General features: G+C 42.5%; 1 long non-coding RNA gene across 1 annotated transcript in view; it reads left to right on the plus strand.

Moving 5' to 3' along the window:
* The first annotated feature begins 1,600 nt into the window (after positions 1–1,600).
* Positions 1,601–19,638, plus strand: part of LOC138848831 (uncharacterized) — a 51,074-nt gene continuing 33,036 nt past the window's right edge. The window contains exon 1 of the long non-coding RNA XR_011386952.1: positions 1,601–8,212. This is a non-coding gene — a long non-coding RNA (uncharacterized lncRNA). The remainder of the gene's footprint in view (positions 8,213–19,638) is intronic.

The raw sequence follows: 19,638 nt of genomic DNA on the forward strand, positions 1-19,638 counted from the left end.
GCCTTTGGGGTTAGATTGGCATAAGTGTATATAAAAAGCATGTTAATTGAGTATAAAGTCTCTTCTCAATGCTTTAATGTGCTTTTTAAAAAGTAGATTAAATATATGCCTTAATAGCTAATTTGCACTACTAATTTACATTTAGGTAGCTATTGAAAAGATAAAGATAAAGATAAGTCTGGATTTTGCTCAGATTATCAACAATTCAGATTATGGGAATCTAGATCAGGTATACAATGGTATATGATGAAAGCAGGATTTTGTTGAGAGGGTCCAGACATGGGGCACTGGAATGAAGGCAGGCAGGTGAAAGTCAACTCACAAATACTTAATGTGCGAAGCAATATCAGGGTCATGATGGGAGCACAGGTGAAACAGACATAAACCATGATTTCAAAGACAGTATGAAAAAAATACCTTGAAAAATGCATATTATCAATTACATCATTCATGGATTTCAAAAATTTTGCACCAAGATAAATTTATCTTTTAATTCATTTTCAAAACTTTTTAAAGTATCCTCATGTACATAACCATAACCTAATGTGACTGTGGTTAGAGTGCATGGTAATAATGGAAGATGGGATGACTTGGCTAACATTGAATGCTAGACTGAGAGAGGAAGTAATGAGTAGCCAAAGAAACTTTAAGCAGGGGAACAATCTAATCAAAGCTGTGTTGTAAGAGTAGCCATGCATGTGGTAATTGGAGCATGTTGTTAGGGTAGTGCTATGTAGTTTGAATGACAAGCATTATCCAAGAATTATAAACTATGGCAGTAAACTGTGACAAAGGGAAAAGTTCTCAAAAGAGAGTCTGAGACTTCCAGCCTGGGGGATATGGCAGGATGATAATAGGGTCAGTCAAGTGACAGAAGGTGAGACTGCTTTGAAAACTGAGTTTTGGCAATGATTTTGGACATTTGATTGTGAGTCCATGTGGATTATGCAGGAGAAATGTAGTTGGTAGATGGTCTTACACTTGGTTAAGATGAGTCCAAATTATAAATTAGAAAATCAATTGTATAAAGGTAAGATGAATATAGTAATTAGAGATCCAGAGTGGACAAAAGCAAAGAACTTAAGTCTGAGCTACATGTCATTAATTCTACCTTTAGGAAGTAGCACCTGTGGTCTGTTTATTCTAACTCCAGGCAGCATGAGTCTGTGTTGCAGTGAATGGGGATAAAGATGGGACAACTAAGCTTCCCTGTGAAGAAATATACCAGCACACTGTACAACCAGTGACTAGATCTTCTTGGTCTGCCAGATTATGTTGAACTCACAATAAAATTATCCTATTGAGCATTCTCAGTATTTGCTTCCTTTTTCTTTGTCTCTGTCCTTTATGTACTTTTGACTCATGATTCACTGTTAGAAATTTCCTGTGTAGTTCGGGGCTGAGAATTAGGGGGTCAGGTATTGGGATTTGTAACTGAAACGAATCTTTTACTTGTTCCTACAGTACTCTTTTTTAATTTAATAAATATAAATTTACAAAGTACAACTTCTGCATTATTGTGGCTTTTTCCCCCATAACCTCCTTCCAACTCGCAACCATCCCATCTCCCATTCCCTCTCCCATCCCACTCTTCATCAAGATTCATTTTTAATTATCTTTATATACAGATGGTCAACTTAGTATATACTAAGTAAAGATTTCAACAGACTGCACCCACACAACTGCACAAGATATAGAGTACCCTACAGTACTCTCAAATTAATTTCAGACTCAGAGGCTATCCTGCAAAAATACCAAGAACAATCTAGATTTTTATTTCTGTGTTTATCCAAAAAGTAAGCATGTGTGAAGAACAGCATAAAGTTCATCTCAGAGTAACCAAATCATGCTATTGGTTGAGAACATTAATGGATCAAATCTCACAACTGACTTCTGAAGTAAACATTTGGAAAGATAAATATAATTAATTTTGCTAAAAGATGTTACAGAATATGAGATGTAGTATATCAAGAACCCAGATCAAGCCTTAAGACATCAATAAGACAAGAAAGTCTTATTGCTGACCAATCCAATTCAACAAATACTTAGTTGTGCCCATTGAGGAAAGTGCCCATTGGGAAAAGGATTCAGTATGACCAGGGTGTGGTTGGTTTTTCTAAGAAGTCATACATAATCTTTGTTCTCTGGGATGGCATACTCTAATGGGTGACCTTATGTGTATGAATTACAATAGCCATAATCATGGCAATAACAAACTGGATAGAATACAAAGCAAAATGAGATAAATATGAGCTGAGACAAAGACATACAGAGTATGGGGGTAGTAACATCCTTCTGAGGAGAAGATTAGGAAAGTTTTCTCCAAAAAGATGAAATTGAACTGCATCTTTGAAGATAATTGTGAGCTTGATGTTGAGTGTTGTTGAAGATGATGATGATGAAGAGCAGTCACCATCCATTGCATGCATACGACTTACCCAAATTTGTATTACATGAGAAACAGGTAAAATGTTATCAATAATGCAATAGGCACAGCAGAGCAAGGGAATTTCATATAAAGAATGTGAAGAAACATGGTGTGGTTGATGTGTGTACAACAGAGCCCTTTGACTTATTCAAGGTCCATTGTGCATGGAATGTGGTTGTAGAAAGGCTACAATTGGAATCTGAATGGAGACCCAATCAGTAAGAATTTCCAAATGCTTTATGAGTCACCCAAGTCACCCTAAGAGCTCTCTATATCCATGTGTGGGAAGCTGACCCCATGAGGCTAATCAGGACAGGCTTGTGGTATGCCCATCTGTTCTCAAACACCAGGAAAATGCTCTTTGGCAGTGCATGATCTGAAATTAACTTGAGGCCTATGAAAAAAAGACCTTGAACCCAACATTTGTTGGTTTGAAAAAAAAATGGATCTGGTAAGAAGGCCCAACAGCCATCATTAGTAAAATATCTCTGTTACATCTTGGGAAAAGAAGAGCCCATGCTGGGTGATGCCTTCTCAGATGATGGGATATTCTTGTCCATTTAATTCACATGATTCCCAAAGCATGGGAACTTTTTACTTGAAACATTTTTACTAGAAATTCTGCATAGTTTACTGCCATAGTTTATAATTTTTGTATCATGATTCTCATTCAAAATATGTAGCAGCACCCTTACTACCTGCTGCAATTACCACATGCATGGTTACTCTTACAACACAGCTGAAATAGCCTACAAGCACTTCAACATTTTGATAACAAACAGTATTTTTTATTACTTCTAAAATCAACTGAATCCAGAGTCTGCAACAGTGAAAAGAAGCCTATTCATGCTGAAGGTGTCTTTATGGGAAAAATGCAGAGAATTTTGATAGTTCTTAAAGAGATAGAAAAACAGGAAAATAATGACCCCAGGAAAGGATATTATATTTTTCAAACAAGTTGAAATATCTTAGAGATATTGGTTGTAGTCTTTTTTTTTAAAGTATGTGGTCATTTGGGGAATGAGGAGGGAAGGTATGTGTGTGGCAGGAGGGTTTAATCAGCTTGATAAAGCTAACTACTTTATTCCAGTTGGGTTGAGTCCAGTGGAGATTAGAAAGGAACAGAAAGGTTCAGAACAATTAGTGGGTTATGAGGAATATTCAGTTCTGGTTTTAGTTTTGGTAAATCTCAAGCAAGATGATGACATAACAATGGCAAGACAAATACAACAGAACCTTAACTGACCCATATCTATGCTTTTACTAGATTTTGCAGACAGAAAAATCAGATATTTGAGACTTACTTCTCTGGGTCATGAAACAGAGAACATTGCTCCCAGACGTTGATTGCAGATTTATTCCTGGTGTCCCTGGGCATGCTGGGAGCAGAAGCACAGTCAGATGCAGGGAGGAAACCAGTTTCCAGAGTTTCTAGGCATCCACAAGGTTTAGTTTCCAGCAAAAAAGGTTATCTTTAAAATTCCAGAGATTTCTAGGCAAGCTGTTGGCATGAAACTTGATGTTTAACTATTTACCTCTCAAATCTGCCTTGAAACAATCAATGGAATATTCAAAAAAATGGGAAAAGAAATCTTTATTCACATGAGTGAGCAGTGAAGGATACCATCTGCATGCTAGACTCTTAGGGGATTTGGTTAGATACAGTGCTCTGGGGATAAAATGCAGCCAGTAAACAGTGGACTGACCAAACCTATCATGAAAATGTTTAAATAGTTTTTTAACAAGCAGAGAGATAGAGAGAGAGAGACAGAGAGACAGAGAGAGACAGAGAGATCTCCTACCTACTGGTTCACTACCCAAATGCCAGCAAAATCTGGGGCTATCCCAGGCCAAAGTCACAAGTTAGGAACTCTCAGTCTGAGTCTTCCATGTGGGTGGCAGGGGCCCAGGTACTTGAGTAGTTGTCTGCTAACTCATGGAGTTTGCATTAATAGATCTGGGACTTGAACCCAGGCAATACACTATGAGATGTGGGTGTCCCGAGTGGTGTCTTAACGGCTACATTTGTCCCTGAAATACTTTTATATTGGTTGACAGACAGTTACTTCCTAGAGCCTTTTGCTATTCTTGACATCTTGGTGATGATTTCCTTCTTTGAGAACTCTTGAGTCCCTTTACTGTCCGGCAAATAGCAGGATAAAGCGTGATGCAACAGGGAAGCCAGCGTCTGCCTTCTGTATTATGGCTAGTGTTCATTCTGAGTGCCCAAGCTGTATTACTGTTTAATGGTTTGAATGTCAGTGCAGTTGATTTCCTAACTGAGATGGTATATGAGGACAATATTACTGTTATTTATTTTTATCTTCTCAGTACCCTTCTCTTTGTGGGAAGTGCTTCTTCCCTAAGTGAAGAATTTGGTTTTGATGGGATAGCAAACAGCTTCCCATTCCTTTAACTGTAGTGATTGGTTTAGGGATGAACATGTAACTCAAACCCAGGTCAATTAACATTTGTTTGTCTATTTATTATTAATTGGAGAGAGAGAGAGAGAGAGAGAAAGGAAAGCTCCTACTTGCTAGTCAACAATCTTGCAGTGTTCATGAGTGAGCTGGCACTAGCCAGGTCTTCAATGTTGGAGGCAAGAACCCAATTGCTTGAGCCGCCACTTCTGCCTTTCAGAATCTGTTGGCAGGAGGTTGGAGTCAGGAGTGGGAACCAGAAACCCACACCTAGGCAGTCCTATATGGTATGTGGGTGTTTTAACTGCTAGGCTAAATGCCCACACCAATTTATTTGTTATTTTTTAATAGAAGCTGCCACTGTTAGGGGACAAAGTAAAGGAACTTGGATATGCCCATAGCAATTCTCCTGCCACATGGGGACCCTGTAAAAGAAAACAAAATGTACACAAGGAGAAGTAAAAATAGAAATCTCAGGGAAGCCTTCAGGAAGTTGATCTGGGTCTAGTTGTCTAGGAAGCATCCGTTCTTCCCACACCTATTCTGATTACTCTCGCCTTGATATAGCTGGATTTGGATTTTTGTTACTTTCTACCAAAGTCCTAAGTAGGAATTAATGAGATCTAATTCTGGAGACACTCTGTGGATTCTGTAGATTGAGGGTCTTGGCATCGAGGCCCTCATATTGAGAAGAAAAGAAATCCTATCTACTGGAGAAACCATATTGATTGCCTATCAGCAACTGAAGAAGACACAGAGCACAGTACCTGGTGGAAGTGATCACACCTTCCTGAGGCATGGCCAGGGGACCCTGTCTCCATTTATGTGCTGAGAGGAGGCTTGCAGCTGTAACTCATGTTAGATTCTTTGTGTTTCTTGATTCCACATGCTCAGAAATGTTCTCTGATATGTTCATCTATTGTTTGGGGTGTGCTGTTTTCCCATTTCAGTTTCTTGAGTCTGTCTGGAGTCTCTTCTGTTGGTTTCCATCAAGAGGATGCAGACCTGGTTCTCACAAATCCCAGCCTAAATCCTACCTGACTATGAGCCAATGTCAGGTAACATTATCACCCTTATTATGTGCTAGACACTGTAAAGTGCACACATTGCCTCATTTATCACCTGAAACAATTTTATGAGGTAAGTACTGGTATTCCAACTATTTTATATATGGTGAAATTAGGATGAGAAAATGTCACAGTGCTAACAATTGGTGGAGTCGTAACTTGAACTCAAGCAGTCGGACTCTTAACTGTATTGCTGCACTGTGAACCAAATCTGAGACAGTAGTCCTGTGAGAAACCTAAAGTTGTGGTGGTGCTCAGTTATCCCTGAAGCCTCTGCTCCAAGCTAGCTCATTTTGCTGCGTTTTTCATTGAATTCTTTGATCTAATGTGAGCTGGGTTTTTGGCTGCTTTCAACTTCTAACCAAAAGAGTAAGAATAAGGAGTAAGAATAAGAAAACCCTTGAGGTATTGATTACTGAAGGCAGAGGTTAGCACTCTTTGCAAGGCAAAGAGCGGAGATTTCCTTCTCTGGACTGATGGTGGGCCTTAGATAACCGTCTGCACATCAGGAGGTGATAGATGCCCTGACAGGTCAGAACTCTGAAATGTCTTCGCTAAAGAAAATGAACATTTGAGAAACTATTTGAGGCGTATTCTTAAACTCAATATGGCAACAGGAGCCATGAATTATATCCTTAAAAGGGAGGGAATCAACACAAGTACTTTATCTGGATGGAATACTTTATGACAAAATTAAAAATTAATTTTGAAAAAAAATGGCTTAGTTGATGCCATGAAAGACAATTAATGATGGAACAGAAACTTTAAAAAGTTTTCCATAAGTCTAAGGAAAAAGGAAAATGGTAAGAGGTTGATTAAGACATATGGGAATAAGTCTTGGAGACCAAACTGTACATAAGAAAACCCCCTAAAGACAAAATAGCACAGGTACAGTGAGGATGAACAGAAAGAAGTAATAAAAGAAAAGTGCTTGGTTGAAATGGGAGAGATGGCAAGAAAACAGAAGGGAAAAGAAGAAAAAAAGATGTAAAATAAGCTGATTAAAAAGAATATAACAGATTTGTAATACAACAGCAAACTTCCTCAGATTGGCTTAAGTTTAGAGGAATAAATGTTAATAAGAGACTCAGTCAAGGAAAACAACAAAAAGGGATTTAAAATAAAAGAATAGATAGTACTACATCAGGGATGCATAAAAAAAGAAATCTGTTAGCATACAGTGGTATCAGATAAAGTAGAAATTAAAGTAGAAGCAATTAAGGGGCCACAAATAGTCACTACATTGAACAAAGCATTGATGATAATGAAAATATGGGGTCATGATTTTGTATGTTACCAGTAACATAATGTCTGCATAGCTACTGCTTCAACTTAGAAATCTGAGGAAAGATCAACTGCAACATACTCGCATTAGGTTTGAACATAGCACTATCAGTTTATTGAAGCTTAAGTAGGCAATAATAAAAATGAAACAGGAAAACAAGAGTAAGGGCCGGCAGCACTGGGTAAACACCAGAGCAGAATTTCCAGGTTGGTGCTCCACTTCATGTGCTTACAGATAAGGTTCCTCCTTGTTGAGCATCCTTGGAACACTCATAAACATTGTCTTGTTCTCATTTTATGCCACAAAGAACATCTCAATACGAAACACCCACCAAAACCAAACAGGCTGTGTGCTAATCACAGGTTCTGACCAATAGCTTTAATAAGGAAAAAAAACTAATAAAACATTGGGTCATTTGACAAGGCCCTAGGTGAACTCCTGGCTTCCTTGTTCAAACTGTTAAGGTCTGGATTTTGAGAACAAGCATTTTGTACTCTGTGCTGTTGTAATTTTCACAAAAAGGGAACAATGTGAAATAATATACCCAGCAGGGGAGCATAGAAATTTACTGCAGGCAACTTCATGTTCGTTTTTAGAAAGAAAGGAATTTATCAAATGATTTTTTTTTTAAAAATGGAACTGTGGAATTAGATTCTTGAATCATCATTCTGTCCAGCTCTTATTTTACATAGGAGGAGATGGAGACCCAGAGAGGGAAAGGATCTGTCCCAGGTGTGCAACAAATGAAACTTGGCTACTGCCTGAACCTCTCAGTTCTGTGCCCTTCCCTGCTCAAGTTCATCCTGAAGTCAGAACTGGGTGCACATCAAGCATTTGGGTCCTGTGGTCGGTTCCAGATTTGAATGACTGTGGCGTGCTCATTTGCCTTGCAGAACTGAGACAGGCGACTCCCAGGGGACTCCTTGGTTCCAGAATCCCTGCTCCTCTTGTGGGAAAAGCCGGAGCAATGTGGTTGCTATTAGCAGAATCACAGGCATTCCACCTCTGCCAGGTAACCTGCGAAACAACCTCTGACATCATTAAACGCTGGAATCACTGAAGTGTAAGCGTGTGCTAGGGGGTGTTTTTTGGCACGCTCCTGTGACCTCCTTTGTCAAGGCTCGTTTTGTTGTTATTTTTTCCCCAGGATCTGACTGCTTTCCCCCTTTTCTGTCCTCCGCACAGGCACCCGGGATAGGTCACACCCTCTGCCTTACCTCTGGCTGTTGTCACTGAGAACTCTGTGTGTTTCTAAGTCACTCCAGGTGGGCAGCTGCTTTTCCACATCACCGGGCCAAGTTATGTTTTCTCGATTGTTGTCCAGCTGCACTGCTGTTGCATACCAGGCCTTAGTGACGGAGTGGAGAAAGCAGACACTCAGAGGTCTCGCTCGCCTCTCAAGACTCTGCTGAACTAACAGCTTTGGAGTGGGGGGAGCTGTTTCCAGCCGTGAACTTATGAACTGAGGATTTTATGAAATCCAATCCTCATTGTTATTATAGCATAATCCTCTCTCAGTTATCCACTCAATTTTTCTGTAACAGTCACTTATTCCTTTCCCTGTCAGGGGGCTCTGGTCACTTAAGCTTGGGGTATTCATCTACTGACCCCTCTCTCTGTTAAGATGCTGGGACCAAAACTCAGAAACCCATTCAAGCTTCAGAACCACAGCCAGTGGGGTGTGATCCCTGCAGCGCCTCTGGGTGGAGGAAGGAGGAGATTTCCTGTAACAGGGTTCCTCCCACACACCATGACACTTGCAGATGAGTACTTTGTGTTGAGACATGAGAAAAGCAAAGGACATGAGGGAAAGCAGGGATCCTGGAGACTGTCCTCTCTGGACTCTCTTGGTCTCCACTGCTGAGTAGAGCAAACATAATGACCAACACCATTTATTGACTCATGACTCTGGAATTTTGGGGGCGCTTGGTAGAGCTGTCTTGGCACCAGGTGGGTTTTGCTGGGGGCCGTGGTGCTCCTCCCTGTGACCTCTCTTTCTCCATATGGCTGCTCACCATCTTCTCTTAGAGGGTGGCTTCTAAGAGACAAAAGGCAGAACCGACACATTGCTTCTGCCACACTGTCTTGGTCAAATCAAGTCACAAGGCCAGCCCAGCTTCTAGGGGAGGGGAGGTGGACTCCACCTTTCAATTCAAGGAGGGTAGGAGCTTGCAGGAACAGGAGGTGCTTGACAGCGTCTTTGCAAACAGTCCTCCACGTGCTGTTATTTGCAGAGAGCTGCAATCGGCCCTCCATACCACTGAGCAAGCCAAATGAATTGGTGGCATCATTGCAGACTCTCCCTACTTATCAGGAAAGAATTGAAGTTTCCTCTTGGACTAATCTGAAATTAGGGGATGGGAGGCATGTAGTGATGGTGAGGGATTCGGGTAAGATGGGAAACAGATATGTGGTTTCAAGCCCACAACTCAGATCCATTGGCTAAATCAAGTTCACATTTCCATTTGGACTTACACTTCCCCATCCCTGGACTTCTCTGTATGATTGTTGAGTAACTTTTGATGATACCACTCCACCAAGACCACTTTTAATCTGTAAATGCATTATGTAAGCACCAGAAAGTGAAATGTTGAGGTATTTCTTATGTATACCCAAAGGTGACAATGCAAACCTGCTACTTCATCTAGAAGGAGCGGTAATGAGATGGGGAGGAAATCCCATACTAACACATGCATGAACAGAACCCGGCAGTCAGTGCTGTGAGCTCTGAGATCTATCAGAGAGCGTGGGGCTTCCTTGAGGAGGTGCTGCAACCCCCTGGCCATTTCTCCTTTTCCTTTGTTCTTTGGGAAGAGGTTCCAAAGAAGGTTGATGGAACTCTTTTGAGAATGACATAGGTGAGGTTTGTTACTCACTTTCCTGAGCTGCTTATTCGTTGGGTACTGCCTTGACTCAATGTTAGTGGTCTCCCTATTCCCCAGTCTGGGGATGAGACTATCTATGTCTGCTTTGTAGCAGATAGTACTCACAGTCGTCATCTCAGTCATTTCTTGCCCTGAAGTACAGCAGTAGGCAGGACTTTCTGGTTTTATCCCTGAGGTCTTCATATATTGCGAAGTGTTTCTCTTTAAGAGAAGGGTTTTAAGCTTCAAACTTCAAGCTTGATAGCTATGTCTATGAGTACCAACACACTCTCCTCTATTTGAAGTTATTTGGGGACGCTATAAGTGCTTAGTGTTAAAAAAAGACAACAAAAAAGAAGGTTTAGATTTTATAGTTTATTTTGATGAAAGAGATCGCCAGGAGATGCAAATACCCTGCAGGACTGAAGTCTCAAAGAAATAAATTGAATTTAATATTAAATGAAACAAATTAAAGATATAGAGGATGAAATAATTGTGATGCTAAGAGAAAACACCAGCAGGAATTTCACTGCTTTATTATTGTATTATCTATTTTTGTTAGTGCTCTGGTTAAAATTTCATGTTTTGAGTGGTCTCCCCTTAACTTATTTTTCCAAAAACCCTGCTGCTTTTACAAAATGTGATATTTATCAGAAGCACATATATGACATTACAACAAATAGCATTTCATTAAATTTCAAAGTTTCAATTAATTTCTCTGCCAGTGACAGATAACGTCGAAACTAGAATGTTAATTCTGATTTTCCTAGATTCCTCTCTCCCCACCCCAAAGGAGGATATTTTCCCCATACAGAAAAGGAGGGCATTTGTGAAATTTGAAAGATTTGAAAGAGTTTGGGCACAGGTAGCATTACGCTAATTTTAAACCAAAAGTAAGAAAAAAGAAGGTTAAGAAAAAATGAGAAGAAGATTCAGAAGTGAGACTAATAATCAATGTTACATTATTTCACTAATTTCTTAAGAAACTTAAGTTTGATTATTTATGCAAATGGACTTGGTGCTGGACTTGGCTGTTGCATTCTTTTTTTTTTTTTTTTTTTTTGACAGGCAGAGTTAAACAGTGAGAGAGAGAGAGAGAGAGAGAGACAAAAAGGTCTTCCTTCCGTTGGTTCACCCCCAAATGGCCACTACGACCGGTGTGCTGCGCCAATCTGAAGCCAGGAGCCAGGTGCTTCCTCCTGGTCTCCCATGCAGGTGCAGGGCCCAAGGACTTCCCAGGCCACAGCAGAGAGCTGAACTGGAAGAGGAGCAACCAGGACTAGAACCCGGGGTGCCAGCACTGCAGGCGGAGGATTAGCCAAGTGAACCACGGCGCCCGCCAACTATTGCATTCTGTTCAGCATCTTGTGGAAATGGTCATAAGATATCTCCAGGACCACAGAAATCCAACTTTCTTAGGGAAATTATGCACTAGGATGGTATTAGGCCCATGTTTCCCATCCCCACTTGGCTGTCTGGCACTCACCTGCTCAGTGATCGGAATTGATTTAGAAAAAGCCACCTTTGACACCAATGAAGCAGATTGTTGGGATCATCTGCGGAGAGACAGGCCCTGGCAAGAATTTTAGGCTCTTTCCATTTGTAGAAGAGCTGTTTCCTTTTAAGTTCAGAATTGTGTATTCATAAACTAAGAGAGAAAGCAAAAGAGAGAGAGAGAGACAGAGAGAGAGAGACAGAGAGAGAGTGAGAACTCTTGGATTCTGCCCATACTCTGTTCCCTACCCTGGGATTTATTTGGGGGTAACATCAGCATGAAGGCCATCTTTTTCTACAGGGGCTTGGCAGGCCAGGGGCTGGGGAGTGATGCTGGGTACACAGACCCCTGCCCCTCAAGGTGGGAGCAGGCATTGACTCAGTCCCTTCTGTCTGCCTTAGTTTTGAAAAGAGGAGGTAAAAGGGCAAGAGGAGGTGAACTTTTGCTATGCAGAGAGACAAGGCAGACAATGTGAGTTTTAATTGAAATCATATCCCTAGCATTTTACTTTTCAAAAGCTGTTAGCATGATCGGGGTTGCATTTTCTTGTGACTACTATTATTACTGTCATGCTGACTGCTCTGGGCAGGGGCTGAAGGTTACATGTGGGCTGAGAATGCTGGGCTGTGTGGGAGGGGCTGGCAGACCCAGCACCCCAGCCCGTAAATGCTCCTCCCCAGCTAGGCTCTGACCACCTTGCCTCTGGGTTCCATGCTGTCACAACACTGGGGATCCTCTCCATGCAGTGTGCAGTGTGCATGCTTGTTGGCTTCTGTTCTCTTCTGGTTCAGGCCTCTTGTTTCTTCAACGTCTCCCTCCATCCTGGAGAGGTGGATGGAGCAGCTCGAGGATTACAAAGAAAACTCCTGCTTGAGACTGTCTCTGCAAAAAATTGTGCGTTCTTAGGGCTTTCGCAAGGGTTCTACTCTATGAGAGGGGACTGTAGCTTACTTAGGCTCCCCAGCCTTTAATGCATATTTGAATCTCCTGGGCGTCTTGGTGAAAGGTAGGTGTTGATTAAGTGGGTTTAGGATGGGGCTCAAGACTGTAGTTTTAGCAAGCTCCCAAGTGATGCCAAGGCTGCTGGCCTGTGGACCACACTTGAATTCAAAAGACTAAGCATATAGCTGGAAACCAAGTTGGAGCAGGCCTCTGAATTGTGCATATTTTTAGAAAGAAAATCCAGGGAGAGAAAACTATAGGGCCCTCTGTATTTGCTGAGCACACGGACTATTGGTGCTGTGTGGGAGAAAACCTAAGTGAGGTGAGGAACATAATCTGTTGCCAGCCGCTGAGGAGTGACTGCCGTGGCTGGGAAGACAAGGCTCACACACATGCGGCCATCAATCACCTACCATATTTTATTGCTGCTGAAGTGCCAAGCGAGGGGTATGGCCTCTGTGTGCTCTGATGTTGGAAGTAGAAGGCAGTCCATGGGAGCTGGGAAATCTTGGTTCAAAATGAGGCTTGTTCAGATGTGGGAGTGGTGGTTTACTCATAGGAGTTGGTGTCAAGGATAATGCCCCTATTCACCTTGGTTCTCAACACTCAAGACTATCTGATTTCCCAGTCCCTTATGTCACCATTGATTTCCTTATGTAGACTCAGTGGTCAGGGGGAGTGAAAGGGGTCTTCACATTCACTTGTCTGTGTAACTGGCCCAGTGGGGTGTGACAGGAGAAATGTCCCTTCAACCAGAATCCATTCAGCTACTGTTTCCTGAGGGCCCACTATGCTCCAGGCGGAGTGTCCCCAAGGTCCAGCCTGTGTACATGTGAGCTGACATGTCCTCATCTTTAAGAGCTCACGTTGGTGAAAATGCAGCAGCTTTGGTTGTAGTGAAATTTGTTTCTCAGGTCCAGCATGCAACTAAGGGGTTCCTTATAATAGGCAGCTGTTGAGTTTCTTCAAAATCAGTGCAGAGAAAAAATATTAACAGTTTTCCATGAAGATTTGTTTTGGATTCTTCTGACACATTCTCAAAGAGGAGCTTCCTAAAGTCTTCTCTCTCTCCTATTAGAGGTGACTGTGTTTGTAGAGAGGTGTCAGCATGATGCTCAAGCCTCCTCGGATTTTATTTTTTTTTAATTTTTAAAAATATTTATTTATTTGTTTGAAAGCCATGGTTATATATATATATATGTATATATAGACACACACACACACTCACAGAGAGAGAGAGAGAGAGAGAGAGATCTTGCACCTGCTGGTTCACTCCCAAATGGCCACAGTGGCTGGGGCTGGGCCAGACCAAAGCCAGGAACTAGGTGATTCATCCAGGTCTCCCACGTATGTGGCAGGGGCCCAAGCACATGGGCCATCTTCTGTTGCTTCCCCAGGTACACTTAGCAAGGAGCTGGGTTGGAAATGGAACAGCTGGGACTCAAACTGATGTTCATATGGGATGTCAGCATCACAGGTGGCCGCTTAACCCACTCAGCCACAGAGCCAGTCCTTCTTGGACTTCCTAAAGATCTAAAAATCTGGGGCATGCATCCTCCTCCTCCTCCTCCTCTTTCTTCTTCTCTTTCTTCTTCTCTCTCTCTCTCTCTGTCTCTCTCTCTTCCCATAACTCTGCCTCTCAAATAAATAAATAAATCTTAAAAAAAAAAATAAAGTCCAAGGGTCTTGGGTTTCTTAATCACTTAACTATTTAGCAATGATGCAATGAGTTGGTTTGAGTAGGTGAGATAGGTTCACTTTCTGGGTCTAAGGATCCTTGTGGTCACAGGGCATACTGGTGATCCTCAGGTAGGAAACCACCTCTGACACCTTCTGCAACCCAGAGCATTGGCTGTCATCATCATGCTCATTTTTTTTTTTCTTGTGGATGTTGCCTTAAGTGTTATTAGAAGAAAAAAACCCCTGTTTTATCATTATTTTCTTGACAAAATTTAAGCACTAAAGTGACTTTGAATACAATTCCTAAGTTCGATATGTTTAACTGGGTCAGTGGCCATCAAGCTAAAACTCCTGTCACGTTGTCTCTGTAATGTGCACCGAACATTCCTGCTGGGAGTGAGAGCCGTGAGTGTTATTTTCTTGGCTTGGGTCTTGGCAGGTGTGTAACATGACTCCTGATAGCAGGACAGCAGATTACATACGGCTATAAAACCATTTCTAAGGCTCTTGGCACCCGAACTGTTATTGCATGTCTGCAGGTGTTTGGTAATTGGATTAATGCAGAGCCGAAGGAATGTCTGCTCCCCGGCTCTGAGAAACATTGAGGAAAGACAAATTCATTTCAGAGAGTGACCTGGAATGCATGATGACAGGCCTGCGCTCACACATGAAGTCAGATCTAAGCCTGCATGTTTCAAATGAACTGCTGTGAACAGTCACCTTCCATAGGAGAGTTTATCCAAAGCTAAATACAATAACAATGGCCTTGTGAGTCAGGAGGGAAGGAGCTTCAGCCTCGGTTTTGATCCTTTTCCAAAAGCAACTCAGACAACTTGAGCTTAAGCCTTCCTATCATGCCACTCATGAACCCTACAATCCTAGGTGTTTAATAATAATAGTAATTTTTAAAAGACCTGGGTAAACAGAAGAGGATGCTAAGCCTCCCAGGGAAGTGCAGAAACCACACTAGGATCCTGGATCATCATCTTCTTGCCAATGAGTCTCCCCCTTGAGTGTAAAGAGGCAGATTTCAAGTGTCACAGACCTAAGAAACACACTTGATAAAGGGTCAGTCAGTGTCCACGTTCTGCTGCAATGGGCCCAGTGCAAAGAAGTGACTCCTCTCCAGGTAATACTGCATTCTGACTGATGGAAATTGAGGCAATCCTCCGAGAGCAAGAAGGCACCCCCAGAAGCTCCATCTGAGTAGATGAAACCTAATGGTTTGCCCACACAAACAGAACCTCTTTCTCAGCCTTGTAACTCAGAAGGGAGGCGGGCTGTTTGGAGAGAATCCAAGAAGGAAGATAATAGTGAAAAGGCAAAAGAATTGGTACTGTTTAGTTTAAATCCTAGTGGGGTAACTTGTAGTTCACAAATATTATTACAGTAGGTAGTGAGAACAGAATGGGGATGGGGGAGGACAAGGAACCAGTCATGCATGCAGAGCACGAGTTTGAAGCTAAGAGCTTGGAAGGCAGAGGAAATGAGCAATCTGAGAAACCTGTGTGTGGAGGAAGGAGCATGGCCCAGATGGCCACACATTCAGTCAGCTAAATACACGCTTCCCATCTGTGTGCCCTCCCCGTGTGGGGAAAGTCTAGGAAGCACGGGCACATGAGAGGAAGGCTCTGGAGGTGACTGGATGGCTGTAATACTGCCTGCAGTGGGTTGGTGTTGCTGCTGTGTACGGGGCCGAGATGCCAGTTTGAGCCCCTGCTGCTCCACTTCTGACCTAGCTCCCTGCTAATGTGCACGAGAAAGCAGTAGAAGGTGGCCCAAGAAACTGGGCCCCTGTCATTCACATCAGAGATCTGGATGAAGTTCCTGGATCCTGACTTTGGCCTGGACCAGCCCCTGCTGTTGACAGCCATTTGGGGAGTAAACCAGCAGATGGGGGCTCTCTGTGTGTGTGTGTGTGTCTCTCCCTCTTTCTCTGTAACTCTGCCTTTCAAATAAATAAAATAAATCTTTTACAAAAATGACTGAATAGAGTATCTCAATGACCTGGGTAGACAAGAGAGGAGATGTGTCTGGGAAGGTGTTATTTTTCTTTGGAAGACACCAGGCCTTCTTGGCTGGGTTGATGGAGTTCTAACTGACTCTCCAACTAGAAAGAAAAAAAATGCTATTTGCAGAGTGTGATTGGGATGAAGTTATAACTGGAGAGTCCATGTTTGGGTAGTAGCTGAGTAAAAAAACTAAAACCTGGCTGTGTTCACCCTCTTTTTAAAAAATTTGGCACTTTGCTTTACCAGGTGAAATGACAATGAGTATTTTAATGTTTATTTATTTATTCTAATTTTCTTGCAAAGCAGAGCAATACAGAGGAAGAGACAAAGATAGATAGATAGACAGACAGACAGACACACAGAGAGATCCATCCACTGGTTCACTCCCCAAATGCCTACAACAGGAAGGGCTGGGCTAGGTCACAGCCAGGAACCAGAGACTTCATCTCAGTCTCCCACACAGGTAGTAGAGAACCAAGCACTGAGCCATTATCTGCTGCCTACTGGTTTGATATGGGATAGCTGCATTCTCAGCAGTGGCTCAACTGTACCACAATGCCTGCCCCTGTGTTCATCTTGACATATAATATTCTAGAGTCTGGAGGGGGACCATGAGGGGCATGTTGGGGAAGGAGACAAGTAGGTGGTATGTGCAGAGGAAAGAGAAGGGAATCTGTAAATAACAGACAATCACAGACAGAACTAGACAGCAGCAATAACAGTGAAACTTGCAAATGCAAGGTTGTTTAGCAGGCAAAGAGCTCTGAGCCTTCATCTCTCAGGGTCAATAGGTGGGGCAGGGGGATATCTCAGAAAAGATGGGTAGAAGTAGAAGGAGAAGAGGGCTTTCATAGAGTCAGGCATTCATGCCGGGGCCAGGAAGAAGGGGATTCTAAACGAATCACTGTGAACAAGTGGAGGAAGGGCATCTCGGGGTGCTGCTGAGTCTCAGTTCTGCTTCAGGTTCCTGCTTCCTGCTGTTGCCCATTCTGGGAGGTAGCAGGGGATGGCGCAAGTGCTTCGATCCTTGCCACTACAGGAGAGACCTAGATTGAGTTCCAGGCGTCTGGCTTCAGCCTGGCCGTTGTGGGCATTTGGGGGACCGAAGCAGTGGCTCTCTGTATGTCTATATCTCTACCTTTGAAATAAAATGAAAAATACTTATAAAAGAGTAAATGGTGAGGTGAGTGAGACAGAGGAGCTGACCTAGAGCATCACAGGATTGCACTGGCTGCTTATTTTCCCAGAGGCAAAAAAGAGCTTGGATAATAAAGATGGTGACAAGAAGCCACAAGGGCTAATGAGATGAGAAAAGTTTAATTGTAAGTATCCATTCAAAAGTTGTAAATGAAAAGAAATTATGAAACTGTTGCCAAAGGGACTCACCAGGTGACATTTGAAGAGCCTGGAATTATATAAACCCTCGGAGTTAAGCCAGAAGCAATTCTTAGAAATTGTAAATCCTTTGGTTTGCAGCTGAGGAAATAGAGAAGGACTTGGGTCTAATCACACACCCAACTGTGATGACTCGGGGCTCCCCAGGGGCCCGGAGGGGTATGGGAAAGAAGACAGTGGAGCTGAGAGGAAATGAGGCATCTCTGCTGTGCACTGCTTCCTACCCGGAAGTGATGTCATTTCCAGGGGTTCACTGATGATGGAGCGAGTGTGAGGCCTTGGGAAAGGTGGCGGAGTGTGTGGCAAAGAGCTTTCAGTTCTATTGGGAGTGACAGGAAGTCTCTGGCAGAGAACAATGGGGCCCTTAATATCTCAGCAGGTGCAGACACCATTGTGGTAGGTATGATCCTGGAGGACTGAACAATACAGGGGTGTGTGTGTGTGTGAGAGAGAGAGAGAGAGAGAGAGAGGTACATAGATAGAGACAAGTACAGACAGAGATACGAGATGAGAGGAGAGAAGAGGGGGGGTCCACAAGGCACTCACAGGTTAGTCATTTGGAAAGTCATAGCACAGCTTCTACTGAGAAATAAAATGGGTTACTGACATTGATGCTCAGTGTTGATGTCTCCTCCACAAACACTCAGGGCCAGAACGTGGCAAGCAGAGAGGGATTCTTGCAGCTGTGTGCTCACCTCCCCAGTGTTACCAGCATTCCGTTGGCCTCATCCGTGAAGTGGGATGTCTTGTTAGGAAGATATTTCCATTTTGAGCCAGTGTTGTTCAGGTAGCATCTGGAGATGCTCTCAGCTCCCAGCCCAGACTCGTTTTGTGAGGGAACTCAGTGCCCACACACAGTTGGCAGATGTTCCTTGGGCCAGGAAGGGAGAGGGCCTTCGTCAGACCTCCTCTGCTCACTGTCTGTCAACATCCCCTTTCAGCAAGGCCTCATCCTGGAAGCCTCTGAAAATGCAGTCACTCTGCACTCAGAACTGCTCCTTCCAAGATGCTTGGGCACAGATGGAGTTATTGCTTCACAGGCCAATTTATTCACCTCTTCTAAAAATTTTATCATGTAAAGCAGCCTGCTGAAAAATCTCAAGGCTACTGACAATTGCAAAACCAAGTGGAGATTCATCTGCTTTGGAATTGCATCCAAAGACTTTTCCGTATATACCCCACAGCCTGCAGTGCACCTGCCACTATCATCCAGGACAACGAGAGAGATTCTTCACCTTTCTTAGGCCAGCATTGGTCCTGAGAAGTCACCTTCCAGTAGATTCTTCTAGGGGATGCTTTCCCAGGTAAACCCTGCTGAACCTCTGGCAAGAGGAAGACTGTCATCCGAATTAGTACGGTTATCTTCTTAGAACTATGTCTATGAAATACAGGAAATCTGTTCTCTTTATATTAATAAAAATAAAAGAATTAAAAAAGCGAGAAAGCCAGTTATACACCCAAACCAGACAAATAAGTGTTTACTGATTAGTAGAGGGTCCTGTGGGATATGTTTTAAGAAGTAAATTGAGTTGAATCACAATGGATGTTACTCATATATGCAATTCATAAAGACAGTTATTTTATTAAATCAAACAGAAATTCTACTTTATTATTCTGTTTACTCTGCTGATATTATTTAATCAAACCCCTTTTTATTCAAAGATGTGGCACAGGTAAATTTTAACCTAGACACTCAATTATCCAAATCACTGACATTTTCCTGTTTTAGAAAAGCCTCTGGAAACACAGGCCGCTTGTTTCTCTACTACTTGGACTAGCAGAGCATGGCAGCAGTAAACACAGAAAGTTGGCACAATTCCACTTTTAATGCCAAAAACTGGGATACATCTTGCTTCTTTTTCTCCCTAAAATAGAAATAAGAAATAAAAGAAACCCTTCTTTATATAAAATTGAATCTTGATATTATCCAAAGGAGTGCTACCTCCTGCACTCAGATGAAGAGGGCCCAGTTTTCCCAGAGAATAATCTAGGATAGGGGAGCAAGGTGAATGGCTTCCTTCTGTAGTTGCAGGAACTCCAAGCCACCTCC

This window comes from Oryctolagus cuniculus, chromosome 2 (genome assembly GCF_964237555.1).
Source record: "Oryctolagus cuniculus chromosome 2, mOryCun1.1, whole genome shotgun sequence".
Lineage (NCBI taxonomy): Eukaryota > Metazoa > Chordata > Mammalia > Lagomorpha > Leporidae > Oryctolagus > Oryctolagus cuniculus.